The 17,904-nt window shown below is 37.8% G+C and overlaps 1 protein-coding gene across 2 annotated transcripts in view; it reads right to left on the bottom strand.

Moving 5' to 3' along the window:
* SCARB2 (scavenger receptor class B member 2) overlaps positions 1-17,904 on the bottom strand; it is an 82,654-nt gene that overhangs the window by 63,005 nt on the left and 1,745 nt on the right. The window lies entirely within an intron of this gene.

Here is a 17,904-nt window from a genome sequence, read left to right as displayed (position 1 = left end):
GCCCAGTGTCTCAGGAATTGGTCATTTGAATGCATCAGGCAGACAAGTCACCACTTTTTTTCTCCTGAAAACTCATTTAGTTAAAAACGCATCTTAAAAAATAATGCATCTTTATTGAATATTATGTGCAAGGCACTGAAAACAAACAAAAGAACTACTGCGTTTTCCTAAATCCTTCGACTGTCATGCTTGCCTAAAAATGTCATTGACATTAGTTTCATTATGAACCAATTCCCCATTACTAAGAATATAAATGCAATAGACGAGACAATATTAGGTATTAAAATTGAGTTCTTTACCATAATTATGATTTATATTAATGTCTCTTAATGGTTAGAATCATTTGGTTTTTGTTTTTAATGAAATTTTATTTAGATATATTTACATACCCTAGAGCTATCCAAAGTGTACAATCAGTGGTTCACAGTATCATCATATAATTGTACATTCATCACCATAATCAATTTCTGAACATTGTCATTACTCCAAAACAAAAAAAATAATAATAAAGGTAACGGTAGAAAAAAAAAGAACACTCAGAACAGTAAAAAAAGAACACCTAGAACATGCCCTTATCCCCCCTATTATTTGTTTATTTTTGTCCTTATTTTCGTATTCATCTGTCCATACACTGGGTAAAGGTTGTATCTGTCACAAGGTTTTCACAATCACCCAGTCGCACCATAAAATCTATACAGTCATGCAGTCATCTTCGATAGTCAAGGTTACTAGGATACAGTTCAACAATTTCAGGCATTTCCTTCTAGCTATTATATACACTAAAAACTTAAAAGAGTTAACTACATAATCCTTAAGAATAACCTCCAGAATGACCTCTCAACTCTATTGGAAATCTTTCAGTCACTAAAACTTTATTTCGTTTCATTTATTTTCCCCCTTTTGGCCAAGAAGGCTTTTTCTTGACCACATGCCAGGGCCCACCCCATCACTGGGAGTCACGTCCCACGTTCCCAAGGAGATTTTACACTCCTGGGAGTCATGTTCCATCTAGGGGAGAACTCAGCACTCTTGATCAGTATCAGATAGAAGAAACACTTATGCTCTATGCTAAATGGAAAAATAAGGCAATGTAAACAAGAATATGTGTGAACAAGACCAGCAGATAACACACAAACACATAATATAATCTAAAATTTTAAATCTTTCAGTTACCTCAAAATCTCTAAGCATTTACACTAAACTGCTAATAGCACTTATCTCTATGGGAATGGATTCTGAAGGGTCTCCCATTTTCTGTTGTTTTTCTGCATGCTTTAGGTCTTTTAACAACAGGAATAAATTATTTTTGTAAGCAGAAAAAAAAAAGAAAAAGAAAAACAATATTCCCTTAACTTTTTTAAACAAGTGAGAATCTAAGAAAGAAACTCAGATTCTATGAAATGTTATTGCGGGACCCTAATGGAAGGCAAGAGGATTTGTATACAAAGAGAGCCAATCACATCATACCTTTGTCCTTGCAAAACAAGGGTAAGCCTGATGCTGCGTCAGCTGCAGCCAGCTGGCAAACAAAAGCTCTGGAGGACTGCCATCCCCCACCGTCGGCTTTGCAACATTTCTTTTCCTATTACTGTCAAGAGCCTTGATTTAGCACTGTTTTTCTAACTATTCCTGACAAGCATTCCTAACCGACATGTAGGGAATTTCAGAGTGCAAATGGACTTGAGATCTCATTTATTGTTAAAGTAAAAAAAGAAAAAAAAAAAGCCTCAGAATTATGAACCCCGTAAGAGTCAGAGAGTAGGAATGAACAGAGGGTTAACCTACACAGTTTATCTTAAGTCTGGTTTGTATCCAGCTCTCATACAGCCAAAAACTGTCTAAAGATAACTCTAGAAGAGTTTCCAGAGAGAAGGAGGGCGAAACCCTTTTCAGAAGACAGGTCAAAACCCAGTTGTTCTGACATTAATAAATAAGGCAGGCTTGAACTTATTCCCCCAGATTTCAAGTTGTCAAGGAAGTTTCATGATAGAAATTAAAACTTAGTAGAGTAGATTCCTTAAATGAAACAGGAAACTTAACAATAACAATAAAAAGATTCCTTGGCAGTTTGCCAGGGCCACTACGGCTACCTGCCCTATCACAGTTCTCTCCCCAGCAACTCAGCCACTTAGTCAGAAAGCCTCTTTTATTCTATTCAAATCTTGTCCTCAGGAGTTTGGGCTGTTCTTGCACATTTAATGTGTCTCTTTTCCTCCATGCCATTACACATAGCTGGGCAACTGTCAAGGAATCCACTACAAATCCAAGAGGACTGTGTGAGGGTGTGTGTATGAGAGAGAGAGAGAGAGAGAGAGTGTGTGTGTGTGTGTGTGTTCACTAGGGAGGGAGGGAGAAAGGGAGTGAGAGAAGAGAGGGAAGTTCATAAATACAGCTGCCAACATTTTTACAGCAGGTGCTTCTTTATATTTATCTCCCTCCCCTGACTTTAGGCTCAGAGAAAGACAATTAGCATTACTAACCCAGCAGCTGTCAGCCTGCTAGGACTCAGGTTCTCTATGTACATTATTATCTTTGGGCCTTACACTCAACCTGCAAGGTAAGAATTATGATCCCCATTTTGTAGATGAGGAAATGATAGCACTGACTTTACCAAGCTCGAAATGCTGGTAAGTCAAGTCAAATCCAATCAAATATCTGTCTGTGGGTTTACAGAGCCCATCCTTTGCCACTGGGCAGCTGCCACCCCACCATGCCCCCAGATTAAAGTTGCCAGATCTAGCAAAGAAAAATACAGAATTATATATATATATATTCTAAATCTGAATTCCAGATAAAACAAATAATTATTTAGGATAATATTTCCCATTTTTTTCTGTTCTCAACAAGAAACTTGGCTAAGGAGACAAAACTGACATGTATATAACACCTGGTGAACAATTACACACAAGACCTAGTAATTGAGCTCAAAGAAAAAATTGTGCCTGAAATTTGTATCCTTCCAGATGTATGGATCTGACTTAATATCCTCATGTGGATATCTCACAGGCTGCTCGGAGACAACGTAATAAAAATGGACTTATGGTTTTCTCCCCTAATCAATCACTAAAATCTACTGATTTCACCTCCTCTTCCCCATTTCTATTCCGACGTCCACTTTATTGCCAACTTAGACTGTGACAAATCTGTATGTTGTCCCCTAACCAGTCTGCCTCTCTCCAGCCATGTTCCTTGCAAATTAATCATCCACCACAGCCTGCAGAAAGGTCAATAAAAAAATGCAAATTGGAGCTGATACTCTCCCCAACACTCACAGGATAAAGTTAGATTCTGCTGTGATCTGCTATGACTCCATCACCTGTCACCATCTGTTATTCCCTAGTATGTACTTTATGCTCCATGAACATTAAACCACCCTCTGTTGCCATTTCTCAGACAAGTGCCTTGCCCTGAGTCATGTACTGCCCTCTGCCCAGAACACTCTGCCAGCCTTCGTCACTTGGCTCAACTCTACTTGGGCTTTACAGATTAACTCATGGGTACCATCTCCCATGAGTACCATCTCCCAGGAAGGACCTCACAGCTCATGTCTCCTCTCTGCTCCCATGAGACCCCAGAAAGATCTCTATTGCTGTACTTTGCAAGTTTTATTAGTGTAACAACTGATTTCTTTTTAGTCTTCTTGTATCAGATTGTGTGGTTTTGGAGGCTAAGGACTGTATCATTTCCATCTATCCCCAACACAAAACACTGCTTTTGGCACAGCAGAGGCTCAATAAATGTTGAATGAATGAATGGATACTATGGCATTGAGCATAATGAATGGCATACAAACATTCATTGTCATCAATGCAGCCCAACTCTGCAAATTCTATATAATCAAGACATTTGATCTAATGAAGCAAAATGTCTGAATTTGAGCACTGGGAATTTAAGAACAAATTGTGACTTTGCTAGCCGCAAATTTATTTTCAAGCAAACTTCTTGGCTTCCTTTTGTAAATAGTTAAGCCTAGTTTGAAATCAGCAGGGTTTATTTTTACACTCAATTAATATGCCAAAGGCACATGAACATTAGTTCTCTTAAGTCTTTTAAGCCTGTTTCTAGCAATTTTGTTTTCAATATGAATTTTCTTATAAAAATATTTTTCATAGCATGTACAACATAATTTTTGCAACCTTGACATTCCTTCATTCACTCTATGCGTATCTATTTAGCACTTGCTATGTGCCAGTTACTGTTACAGATACTAGGGATACAATAATAGACAAAAAGTCCTGTTCTTGAGTGAACATTCAACGGATGAAAACTCAACTAAAGTTGTTTTTCATATCACCTTATATATACGAATTTGAAATTTGAGGTAACAAGAAAAATCAGAATTGTAAGCAAGAGAATATCACACGTGTCTAAGGCAAAATTACCTAGATAATCATGCTAACTTACCAACCTACAGAAATTTCTACATTCATGTTAGACTTTGTTACCAGACAAAGGTGATGGCTTTTCTGCCCAATGGACTCAAATGACCAATTCCTGAAACACCGGGGTTTCAAAGAGAAAAAGGTGATTGCTAAGTGCCTAGAAGGGGATCAGATGGCCTATCAGTCTAAAACCCTGTCACTCCAACTGCAGTATTTCTGACCATCTTATAGTATCAAAAGATGGGTAGGTATAGAATAATGAGCACAATGGCCTCCGATGGTGTAATCAGAGATGATCTAATTATTGAGCATGTGCAGATTGATTACATATTTAGTCAAAGAACATATCTAAGAAAATGGCAGCCTTATGATGATGGGAGTGATTTTTTAGTATTATAATGAGGTATAGATCACTTAGAAGTTAAAGTCTAAGCTAGTGTACACGTTAGGCGGGCCCATTTTGGTTAGATCCAGTTTTGTATCAAGATAATTTTGGAATTTACGTGGTTTGGTCTTGGGCTAACCCAAGGCCCTTCATTAACAAACATTAGCAGCTGGTCTTCTGTGATAAATGTACAAGCGAGGGTCAGTAACAAGCTTTTTACAATCACAAGGGAACAAGCTAAAGGTTGTACAATCATAATCAGAGGCCAAGGCAGTTGGATTATAGTTTAAGGATTTCGGGTATTCATCTCCATATACTCCAATATATCATCTCCATATACTCCAATATACCAGGAAGCAAAAAGGAACAGCTATATAATAATTCAGCAACCATAATCTTCCCTTAAACCCTAATTTCTCAGTTACAACTTCTTGGAAGAGATGTTTAAAAGCAGTGAATAGAGCCACTAAATATGTACAGAAAAAATAGTCATGTGTTGCTACAATCTCTATTTACAAAGAAGGTTATTAATTGTTGTTGCTTTAAATCAGAAAAAATATAATTCCATCCTCCCCCCCCCACTTCACCCCATCTTGTTTATAGTAGAAAATATGGACAATTAGGAAAATAAAAGGAATAAATTAAAATTACCTGTCATCCACAACATTATGAACAAATGGGTTTATTCCCCTATGCTCTTTTATTATGCATTTATATGTATTTAAAACAAAGCTGAGATTATAAGATATGTACTAATTTTTATTTTTATTTCTTTTGCATGGACAGGCACCAGGAATTGAGCCCAGGTCTTCGGCATGGCAGGCAAGAACTCTGCCTGCTGAGCCACCATGGCCCGCCCCAAGATATGTACTATTTTATATCTAGTCATTTTCCCACTCATCTTTTCTAAATGTTTATCCTTGCTATTAGGTTTTGAAGATATTATTTTCAATACCTATGTAATAATCCATCATACAGTGATAAATCAATTTATGTAATTATTCTTATTATTTGACATTTTGTTGTTTCCACGAATATCCTTGAATATCTTTGTCCAAGTCACTGATTAACTCCTTAAAATGGACTCCTAGAATTAGAATTATTGGGTCAAAGAACAAAAAGTTTTCCAGAACTCCAAGCCTTTAAACATTGTCAAATAGCTTTCCAGAAAGTTTTCCTGACTTACTCTGACCAAGCAGTGCATAAACAACCATTTCAGTATGACCACACCAATACTGGTTTTATTGACTTTTATAAATCTTCGCTTATTTCATAATTGAAAAATCACATCTTGTGTTTGAACTTGCATATTTTTTATTAATGGGGAAGCATAATATCTTTGACCATGTATGTAATAAGACTATTTTTAAAACTAAAGTAAAAAAGATCTTCACTCTTAAAGTAGAGTGACAGAAGCTGACCAGAAGCAGGACGGACAATAATCTCTCAGAGCCCGATGCCATGGGCATGGGGTCACTCACGGGGTGATACCTGATCTGGATCAATGGATGAGAAACAGGCTGAATCAGCTTCAGCTGCTAGGCACTGACAAGACCTGAAACAACTACATGACACATTTCATCCAAGTCAGCCTGACACTGATCTTTTGGGAAGGTAACTCTATGAGAGTCACTGAACCAGCTGTCCCAGTGTAAGCCACTTTCAAATGATAAAATAAGCACTCAGGGTTTTGCATTAGGCTCTGATGGGGATACATAATACATTTAGGGAAGCTTTCAGGACTCAGGAGCACTGCTGATAGCTCTTTAAGGTCAACAGAGTTGTACTTAGTAATTAAACACAACTTCAGCATCCATGTTGCCATCTACACAAGTCTAAATTTACACAGAAATAATGGCAGAAGAACTTTGAGAATCTGGCCTGACAGTGTATCTGGCCTAATAGTGGATTCTCATTAGACTCCAGATTAATAAAACTCGCCAAATATTAAAACCCCATTTGACACACATCCATAGCCAATTGATTTTTTTTTTCCGCATGGGCAGGCACCAGAAATCGAATCCAGATCTCCAGCATGGCAGGCAAGAATTCTGCCACTGAGCCACTGTCACACCACCCACCAACTGATTTTTTGATACAGGTGCCAAGGCCTCTCCATAGGGAAAGAATAGTCTCTTCCACAAATGGTAACTGCAATATCCACATGCAAACAATGAAGGTGGGCCCCTTCCTCACACCATATACAAAAATTCACTCAAAATGGATCAACAACCTAAATATAAAAACTGAAACTATAAAACTCTTGGAAGAAAACATAGGTAAATATCTTCAGGACCTTGTATTAGGCAATGGATTCTTAGACTTTACACCAAAAACACAAGCAACAAAATAAAAAGTTGATAAATTGGAGTTTTTCAAAAGTACATTGTCAAGAAAGAGAAAAAAAACTACAGAATAGAAGAAAATATTTGGAAACCATATATATAACATAAGGATTTAATATCTAGAATATATAAAGAAGTCCTACTACTTAAAAAAAGAAAGAAAGAAAGCAAACAACCCAGTTAAAAAATGGGCAAAAGACTTGATTAGATATTTCTACAAATAAGATATACAAATGGCCAATAAGCACATGAAAAGTTATCCAATATCATTAGGCATTAGGGAAATGCTAATCAAAATCACGAGATAAAGGGAAAATTTTAGGTTGTATATAAGCTATTAGAATAAAGGTTAAACAACAACAACAACAACAACAGGGGGCCACAGTGGCTCAGTGGCAGAGTTCTCGCCTGCCATGCTGAAGACCCGGGTTCAATTCCCAGAGCCTGCCCATGCAAAAAAACAAAGATAGCACTGTACACACAGTGAACCCTGATGTAAACTATAGACAATAGTAAAACTATAAAAATTTCTTGCATCATTTGTAACTTTATACATGATTTTTCTGTAAACCTACAGCTTCTCCAATTAAAAAAATACAATACGAGGACCCATATCTCACACCCTATGCAAAAGTTAACTCAAAATAGATTAAAGATCTAAACATTAGGTCTAAGACCATAAAACAGTTAGAGGAAAATGTTGGGAGATATCTTATGAAACTTACAATTGGAGGCAGTTTTACGGAACTTAAACCTAAAGCAAGAGCACTGAAGAAGGAAATAAATAAATGGGAGCTCCTCAAAATTAAACACTTTTGTGCATCAAAGAACTTCATCAAGAAAGTAGAAAGACAGCCTACACAATGGGAGACAATATTTGGAAATGACATATCAGATAAAGGTCTAGTATCCGGAATTTATAAAGAGATTGTCCAACTCAACAACAAAAAGATAGCCAACCCAATTACAAAATGGGAAAAAGACTTGAACAGACACCTCTCAGAGGAGGAACTACAAATGGCCAAAAGGCACATGAAGAGATGCTCAATGTCCCTGGCCATTAGAGAAATGCAAATCAAAACCACAATGAGATATCATCTCACACCCACCAGAATGGCCATTATCAACAAAACAGAAAATGACAAGTGCTGGAGAGGATGCGGAGAAAGAGGCACACTTATCCACTGTTGGTGGGAATGTCAAATGGTGCAACCACTGTGGAAGGCAGTTTGGCGGTTCCTCAAAAAGCTGAATATAGAATTGCCATACGACCCAGCAATACCATTGCTGGAAATCTACTCAAAGGACTTAAGGGCAAAGACACAAACGGACATTTGCACACCAATGTTTATAGCAGCGTTATTTACAATTGCAAAGAGATGGAAACAGCCGAAATCTCCATCAACAGAAGAGTGGCTAAACAAACGGTGGTATATACATACGATGGAATATTATGCAGCTTTAAGACAGCATAAACTTATGAAGCATGTAATAACATGGATGGACCTAGAGAACATTATGCTGAGTGAGTCCAGCCAAAAACTAAAAGACAAATACTGTATGGTCCCACTGATGTGAACCGACATTCGAGAATAAACTTGGAATATGTCATTGGTAACAGAGTCCAGCAGGAGTTAGAAACAGGGTAAGATAACGGGTAATTGGAGCTGAAGGGATACAGACTGTGCAGCAGGACTAGATACAAAAACTCTAAAATGGACAACACAATAATACCTAATTGTAAAGTAATCATGTTAAAACACTGAATGAAGCTGCATCTGAGCTATAGGTTTTTTTTTTTGTTGTTGTTGTTGTTTTGTTTTTTGTTTGTTTTTGTCTGTCTGGTTGTTTATTTTTTTGTTTTTACTATTATTATTACTTTTATTTTTTTTCTCTATATTAACATTCTGTATCTTTTTCTGTTGTGTTGCTAGTTCTTCTAAACCGATGCAAATGTACTAAGAAACGATGATCATGCATCTATGTGATGATGTTAAGAATTACTGATTGCATATGTAGAATGGTATGATTTCTAAATGTTGGGTTAATTTCTTTTTTATCTTTTTTCCGTTAATTAATAAATAAAAAAAAATACAATATACCACCTCACGCCTACAAGATGGATCTTATTTAACAAAAAAAAAAAAGAAAGAAAGAGAGAGAGAGAGAAAGGAAGGAAGGAAGAAAAAGAAAGCGTTGACAAGGATGTGGAGAAATAGGAACCCTATTATACTGTTGATGAGAATATAAAATTGTTTAGCTGTTGTGGAAAGCAGCTTGGCAGTTTCTCAAAAAGTTAAAATAGAACTACCACTTGATCCAGCAATCCCCCTTCTAGGTATATTCCCAAAAGAACTGAAAGTGCAGACATGAACAGATAACTGTACACCAATGTTCACAGCAGCATTATTCACAACAGGCAAAAAGTGGAAACACTGCAATGGGTCCCTCAACAGATGGACGTGTAAACAAAACGCGGAATATACATACAAGGGAACATTATCCAGCTGCAAGAGAGAGAGAAAGAGAAAGAGAGAGACTGAAGAGGCAACATCAATTAAATGTCATACATGATCCTGTACTAGAACTAAAAATGGAGGAGGAAATACCAAAAAAGGCATTATTAGGACAATTGAAAAAAATGGAATATAAACTGCATACTTTATATCGATGCTAAATTTCTTGAACTTGATAATTATACTTAGTAATGGAACATTATCCAGCCATAAAAAGGAATGAAGTTCTGATACATGCTACAACATGGATGAACCTTGAGTGAAATATGGCAGACACAAAAGGACAAAATTTGTATGATTTCATTTATACGAAATAATTAAAATATGCAAATTCATATTTGGACAGAGGTGGGGTGGGTAATGGGGAGTTAATGCTAAATTGGTACAGAGTTTCAGTTTGAGGTGATGGAAGAGTTTTCATAATAGATGGCGGCCACGGTACCCCAACATGGTGAATGTAATTAACACCACTGAATTATATACTTTATAGGGTTAAAATAGGAGAATTTTGGTTGCATGTAAGCTACCACAATAAAAAATTTTAAAACCCATAAAACTGCACTCCACAGAGTGAACCCTAATGTAAACTGTGGAATATGGCTAATAATATAATTGTAACAATACTGCTTCATCAATTGGAACAAAGGGACTACACTAATACAAAATGTTAATAATAAGGAAAATTGCTTTTGTATGTATGGAGAGGGTATATTGAAACTCTGTACCTTCTGAATGACTTTTCTGTAAACCCCAATTGCTCTAATTTAGAAAAAATTATGATGTCTGCAACCCACTCTCAAATGTTTAGAAAACATTTGATTGATTATGTTTAGAAAACACAGATTGATAAACAGATAGATGATTGATGACAGGAACAAAAAAAGAATGTTATCACAAATATGACAAAATGATAAAAGTTGATAAATCAGGATATGTGGGCAGTTGTGTGAATGGATTTTGTATTATTTTTGCAACTGTATTATTTTTGTATTATTTTTGCAACTGTTCTATAAGTTTTTAATTATTTCAAAACAAAAAGTTTAAAAACAAAAACACCAACTGGTTTGCTTTTAAGTTGCTCCCTGAAATTAAGGAGACCCAACTCACTCTTCCAGTGGTTTGAGGTTACACTATTTACCTAAAAGAAATAAAGTGCCATTGACATTCTATCTTTATTTGAAGATCTTATTTTAACTCAAGAATAAATGTATCTGCATTCCTTTCATTCTATGTCACTGTTGCTTAGCTCGTTTCATTTTAATTGCAACTGAAATAGTTTCAGCTAATGAGATATGACAGTTCAGACAAATGTTATTTCATGCATAAGCTCCTATTCTGTCTATAAATTAGATACAAGACAATACAGTGAAATGGTTATCCTGAGAAACCTCCTGCTACAAAACAGCCACCGAAGTACTTTTTTTTTTATGTGTCCAAATGATTATAATGTGTAGTCAAGGCAGAGAACTGCTGATCTAAAGGGAGAAAAAGCAGTCCCCAGAAATGGAAACTTAATCATAAGAACCAGGTAAAAACTGGGGAAATAAAAGTGTATGCAGGGGGAGCAGTTAAGGGAGTAGGTGAGAAAGAGATGCGGCCCTGGAAACCATGACTGTGTTCTGTGTATATAATTTGCAGAGTCAGTTTCATTATTTTATAGTTACATGCTGTTGGGTGTGATTATATCTTTCAAAGTTAAAATAGATGATGTTTTCATCACCTACCTATTTATATCTATGTCTCTTCTTCCATTACTGCTAGTTACCAGAAGTACAGTGTTTAAAGAACATAACCTTAGAATGGGACTTCCAGTGAGGATTACACTATCGTAACAAAAGCATTCAGCCTCACTCTCTCTAGAAAGAGTATAAAACTCAGATGATGATGGGTCAGGAGGTCAATGCATGAAGCAGAACCGGAGTTGTACATTTGTTTGCAATTCAAACCTGGGTCATGGTATTCACTTCTACAAAGACAGATGCTGTCTCCCATTTCTGTTAAACACATGACTTTCCAACCCTACTTTTATTTTCCTTCTTTTGGTAAAGAGGGTCTGATACAGAGAACTAGTTCTCTACCGTAAGAAAAACAGCAGAGCAAGCACAACGACAAAGGGTACCTTGGCTGGGTCTCAGGTAGGAAGCCAAGAATGCGCGTGAGGGACAGCGGAGAACCGAGAAGGCGAGTCCCATCTAACAGGGCAGCTGCTATTCTGCTCTGACTGCAGCTGCATAGCACTGCAGTGGGGGCAGCACCGCAGAACAGCCATGTTTCAAGAGAAGCTGGAAATCTGAAACTTGAGTACGATTTCCAGATTTTTAAGACTGGCGATTCAAATTTACATAAACCACTTGTGAGGCAAATGTGATCACTGGACAGAATATCAAGCTAAACAATAATAACAACAGTGTGCAAACAAAACCATCCCAAAGACATGTTTCCATCCATTCATCCTTCCGCTTATCCAACAAATATTTAATCACCATCTGTTTTGTATAAGGCATTGGACACAGCATGATGGGAAGCTGATCGAAAGCTAAATATAACAGGACGTCTACCTCCAAGGAGAGCTTGCTAGCTTTAAATACTAAACTATGACACTCAGATTATAAATCCCTGACTGGGCTGAAGCTAGAGGGGAATGACGGAGTGATTTAATAATAGAGATGCTAATGTTCTAGTCTGGTTTGATCAGCATACTGATCAAAAATTATCAAAGACAATTTACCTGAATATGAGCCACTGACAGCTCAAACTATTGTTTTTAACACTGGACTCACTGGGAAACTAAAAGAGCATGGTAAATGAATAACAGAATAAACATAATCGTGGTGGTTTGAAAACATTAATATAGTTTCTAACTTGGCCTTACAGAGATATAAAACAGGGATACTAATGTATTTTTTAATATTTTAAATTACCAACATATTTAATTACACAAAAACTACATCTGTAGTTTCCAGACTATGGTTTAGAGACCCCTGGGGATCTCTAAGACTCTTTTAGGATATCCACAAGGTCAAAACTATTTTCATATAATACTTATACATCATTTGTCTTTTTCACTCTCATTCTCTCATGAGCATATGGTGGAGTTTTCCAGAGGCTAGTGAGGTATAATGATGTCATTGTTTTGATGGTTAATGGATTATGTGCTTGCATATGCTTATATTTTAAGATCTCAGTTTTAATTTCAAATATGATAAATATCAAAAGATATAACCCACAGAAACAGAAGTTCTTTGGTGTCCTCAACAATTTTTAAGAGTGCAAAGAGAGCCTGATGTTCAAAACTTTGAATTAAATTAGAAATTCTGTAACAGCACGCACTATTTCCTGTTTACTGTTATATCCATGGTTCTGAGCATACTGCTTTGTAATTGGTACACACTTAGTAAATATTTGCTAAATAATCAAATGACTGCCAAAGTATATACCCTAAAGTGCTTTCATATATAGAAAGTTATTGACTAGTTACCATGTGTGATTAAAAACTATCCTTTTGCTAATATGTCATATCTATGGTATATATCTTGATGATAAATATCACAAATGCCTAGTCACTTAGCCAACATCCTGTGTTTTCATTAATGATTTAATAATCCCCACCTGTTGATTCTTCCCAGGGAAACAAGCAAATGTCTGGTAGAACAGATGGCATATTTGCTGTGGCCTGCCAGAATGAATTCTTGTACTTTATTAAACAAGAAAGCAAAACGATTTCCACAGGCAAGAACCACCCCATCTCACCTTTCCTTTAATATATACTTGTAGAATAAAGGTAATTATTCACAGTAATATACTCAACTAGAATTACCATCTCAAAGAATTAAGATATGGGCCAAGATAACCACTATCTAAACCAGTATGGGCTTCATGGTTATTACTTAAAATACAGATTTCTGGGCCCCATTCCTAAAAAGTCTGACTCAGGAGGTAGGCTAAGAGTCTTTTATGAAGTGATTTTAATGCATCTCATTCGAGGGTAGGGCCTACATTGAGAACTACTGTTTACCCATTGTCTTAATCACTAATAATAGGTAACACTCATGGTCAACATGAATTAATAGGAGGTTGAAAGAAACATATCAGAAGATCATGTTTCTAAAAGCCAGGGAAGAGTTGGATAATTTTGCTTAGGAGTTAAAGAATCTTGCAAGGAAATAAATGATACTGCCTTTGTTTATAGACCCATAACTTCTGTTTGTGCAGAGCCAATCACATTACTTCTTTACAAACTGGAAAAGAAAAGTTAACAGATAAAGCATGTTCACGGGCAGTTCAGGAGCTAGAAGGTCCCACCGGGTCAGGGCTAGGGAAGCCTGAGATGAGTAAACTGCACAGGCAGAGTGAGTAAGCAGAGGAAGTTAGTTGGTGGAGAAAGCAAAGAGTAAGAGACACAGATTGCCCATGGTTTCTGATGACTTTTCAGGTTCTACTGTAATCTCAAGAGATATCACTGTGCTATGGGTTCTTATCCTCAGAGCTTCCTCTTTTGGCTTTACAGAAAGAAAAAAAATACCCAGCTCCCTTCTTTTTTTGAGCTAGCTTGAATGGACTTCAGCTCCTTAGAGAACATTGCTTCTTTTTAATGCCAAGGAGAAGAGGAAAAGTAGTATAAGGAAGGGGCCACAGAATTCATTGTCCAAACCAAGAAACTTTTGAGAGTTAAAGAGGGTACCCATAATTAGGGCAGGATAACAGGTGTAAATAAACTACGACCATCCCAGGCAAACAGGACATCTGGCCAACCTTGCAATGTGTAAAGTGAATTCAGAGTCAGGAGACCCAGCTTGCATGGCCTAATTTCCCTCACTTTCCATTTGGCCTTAGATAAGTCACTTTCCTTGGGCCTCAGTTTACTTCGCTGTAAAATAATACAATAAGTGACCTTTAAGATTTTTTTCTGATTGTTAGTCTTCTTAACTTTGAACACAGATACCTCAAGAGAAGAGGTAGAAAAGCAAGAAGGAACCCTCTGAGACTACAGATAGCCGATCATCTTTACATAAACAACAATTAAAGTGTTTTACTGAGATGACTATAAAAAATAAGACCCCACATATTCACCAATCAATGCTATTTGGTAAATGATTTGGGTTTATATTTTATTTCTTGAGGCATCAATAAAACAGCTCCAAAGTTTGTTATGGTTCCCAAAAGAAGCTGGCTAAGATTCACCCACCCAGAACCCCAGGTCTGGGCAAAGGGTAAGTGGATGTGTCCTGTTCAGTTCATCCCTGAGATTTAATGCCATAGTTACTCCTTTGCCTGTGAAGAGGAAGCAAAAGCTATGAATTTTCTTTCCCTCTTGGTCAACAGTCCTTCAAGTTGGCTCAGATATATTAGCACCTCTCTGAGAGGCCTCCCACATCCTCAGCATAGGTTGGGGTCCCTCCAAGAAGTTTCCATAATGAAGGTCTTATATGGAAGGGAAACCAAGCTTCCCTGTTAGCCAGATTATTTAAATTTGTGTACTGTCTTTCTTTGTTTCCCTTTTCTTATTCCTCAGATTTTAGCTGAGTCTGTTTGAAGGTTCCAGTCTTGTCTCAGTTGTGCTGCAGGAAGGAGGCAAAAGGAGGGCATGAATGATCCCCATTCCCATCCAGAGATTCTCCTTGGAAGTTACAATGTAAACTCAACAAAGTCAAGGATTTGTGATCATTTTATTCACTGAGGCATCCCAAATGCCTAGAACAGTATAGGTGCTCAATAAATATTCGCATTTTATTAAGCAAGGTAGCATTTCTTACATAAGCATTAGGAAAGTTGTTATATGATGGGATATCTTTTATTACCCTCACATAAATAAACTATGTGTGCATATTTATGCAAAACATGATATTTTCCCAAGGCTTCAGAGAGAAGGGTTCATGTTAGGCCAAGTAACAAACTCTGAGGGTGTTTTATTCAAAAACAGAGCGGAAAGAGAGAGAATAATGCATTGACTCTCTTAGGACACCATTTTAGAGTGTCTTAGGACACTCTCAAGCATGGCACCATCATTTTCATGGTAATGAGGGGCTGCTCTTGCAGGCAGCTGGCAGGATGACTAATTCAGTGCTGCCTTGTCTTACGGCTTCCCTGCTTATCAGGCCTGTAAAGGCACATCCCACAGTTTTGGGGGAACTGGGGCAGGGCCAGGGCTCTATACCCACTTCAAGCAGTCCTAGCCACATCTGTTTCTAGCAACCCCCTGCCCGCGCACTAGGCTAGTCCCCTGACCCAGGCCTGAGAACACCAGCAGAGAGGCAGCACTACAGGCTCTGAAATGGAGTGCTGGGTGTGTCTCTGCATAACTCTGTCTCCAGGAACATCAAAACAGTTAATAGAGGTGGTGCAAGGGTAGTTCAATCGTAGAATTTTTACCTGCCATGCAGAAGTCCCAGGTTCGATTCCCGGCCCATGCACTTCCCAAACAAGCAAACAAACAATAAAACCAAGCAAACAAAAATTCAACAAATGGTGCTGCAATAAGGGGATACTCACATGGAACCAGAATGAAATGTGACCCCCGCCATACAGCATACAAAAACAAAACAGCGAACAGCTGACAGAGAAGGCCCTGCTAATACTCACAATATCCCCCAGGAGAAGGTGTGGGCAGAAGAGGAAGGAGGCATGGCCACACCTCTTTTGCAAATGAGAAAATTGAAGTAGAAACAACTACAGGTTTTGCTGAGGTCAAGAATGGAACCAAATTGTCCTGGTTCTTTTCACTATATTCACTGGCTAAAATAAAAATTTCCCTTCACTCACTCTGGTCACCGCAGGGCTCAAGGACAATTATCACTTTAGACAAATGCTTCTACTAGTAACTATTTTACTAAGTTTCCACAACTAGTCGTATGTATTCATTTGAACGACATCCCTTTTCCCTCTCCTCTTTTCCATGTAGTTAAGCAAGGGCATGAACAATCTTCAAATGAAATAGCTAAGCACTGGCATTATCAGAGTCTAGTTATGAATGAATTATTCTATAATAGCAATAATGGAAATGATGGCAGCTTCCAAATATTGATCACCTGCTCCGTGCCTGATTAACTAAGTGCTTTATATGGATTACCTCACTTAGTCCTACAATGGCACACACAGAGAGGGAGACACAGGTTTTGCGGGTCTTGAAGCTTATATAATTTGAGGAGGCCCTCTCTAAAAAAAAGAATACGAAATTAGGAAGAGCATCAAGGCCCAAAGAAGCACCTGGGCAAGTGAAGGGCCCTGAAGCTTAAGTTTCTTGAGCTTCACGGGGAATGCTCCACTGTACCCAAGGCAGTTAACAAGTCACCTGTAACAAATAATGAAAGTGAAGCTCAGGGAAGTTGGGTAACTTGCCCAAAGACACAAAGCTTGTAAATGGAAAGGCCTGGGTTTGAATATGTGAGTCCAACTGCAAATGTCACGCACTTTTTCTCTGTGCGGCTTCTAGCAAAAATAAAATCACTATCACTTATTAAGCATTAACTATAGCCCAGAGAAATTACACTCACTTCCTCTAATTATTCCTTAAAAATTCTGTGTACATTAGTCATTTTGATCCACATTCACCGATGGGGAAACTAAGGATCAAGAAAGTTGAGATAATTAGCTCATGGTCATGCAGCATGATCGAGTCAGGATTTGTGCTTAGAAGTGTTCACGAGCAGTCTTTCTTCCTTCCCACTGCCCGACGGTACCGTCCCGCAGATCATCCAGGAAAGAACAGAATGGTAATGTGTGACCTGACTGACTTACAATATTCCCAAATCTGTCCAATGAAACTAGTCCTATAATTTAGGGGTTTTTTTGCTTTTCTGTTTTTCAGTTTTCGGGGGGGGAGGGGGGTGTACATGGTCCGGGAATCGAACCCCGGTCTCCCGCGTGGAAGGCTAGCATTCTACCACTGAAACACCCGTGCACCCTGTCATTTAGTTTTATATACCACATTGTACAGTGTTACTCAGCTGGAGTTAGGCAATTGTGAAAGTCCACTTCCCTTGTACATTATCAGTCAAAACAGCGTCCATTCCTTATGGGGGTAAAAGTCAATCACCAAATATCAAAGCAAGCCCAGATTTATCCAGCCAAGCTGCCTCACAACGACTTCCCTCTCCACCAAGAAATAGAGACCCACAGTTTCTGGGTACAACTGAAGAAACCCTCAGAGGGCCTGAGGGCCAGCTATACCTGAGGCACTGGGAAACTGGCTTTCAAATTGACACAAGAAAATTCATATATTGACTACAGTAGGACTGCTTAACTCTAGTCACCTAAAGACGAAAATTTATATCCTCAAA

This window comes from Tamandua tetradactyla, chromosome 24 (genome assembly GCF_023851605.1).
Source record: "Tamandua tetradactyla isolate mTamTet1 chromosome 24, mTamTet1.pri, whole genome shotgun sequence".
NCBI lineage: Eukaryota > Metazoa > Chordata > Mammalia > Pilosa > Myrmecophagidae > Tamandua > Tamandua tetradactyla.
This window is presented reverse-complemented; position numbering and strand designations above follow the sequence as displayed.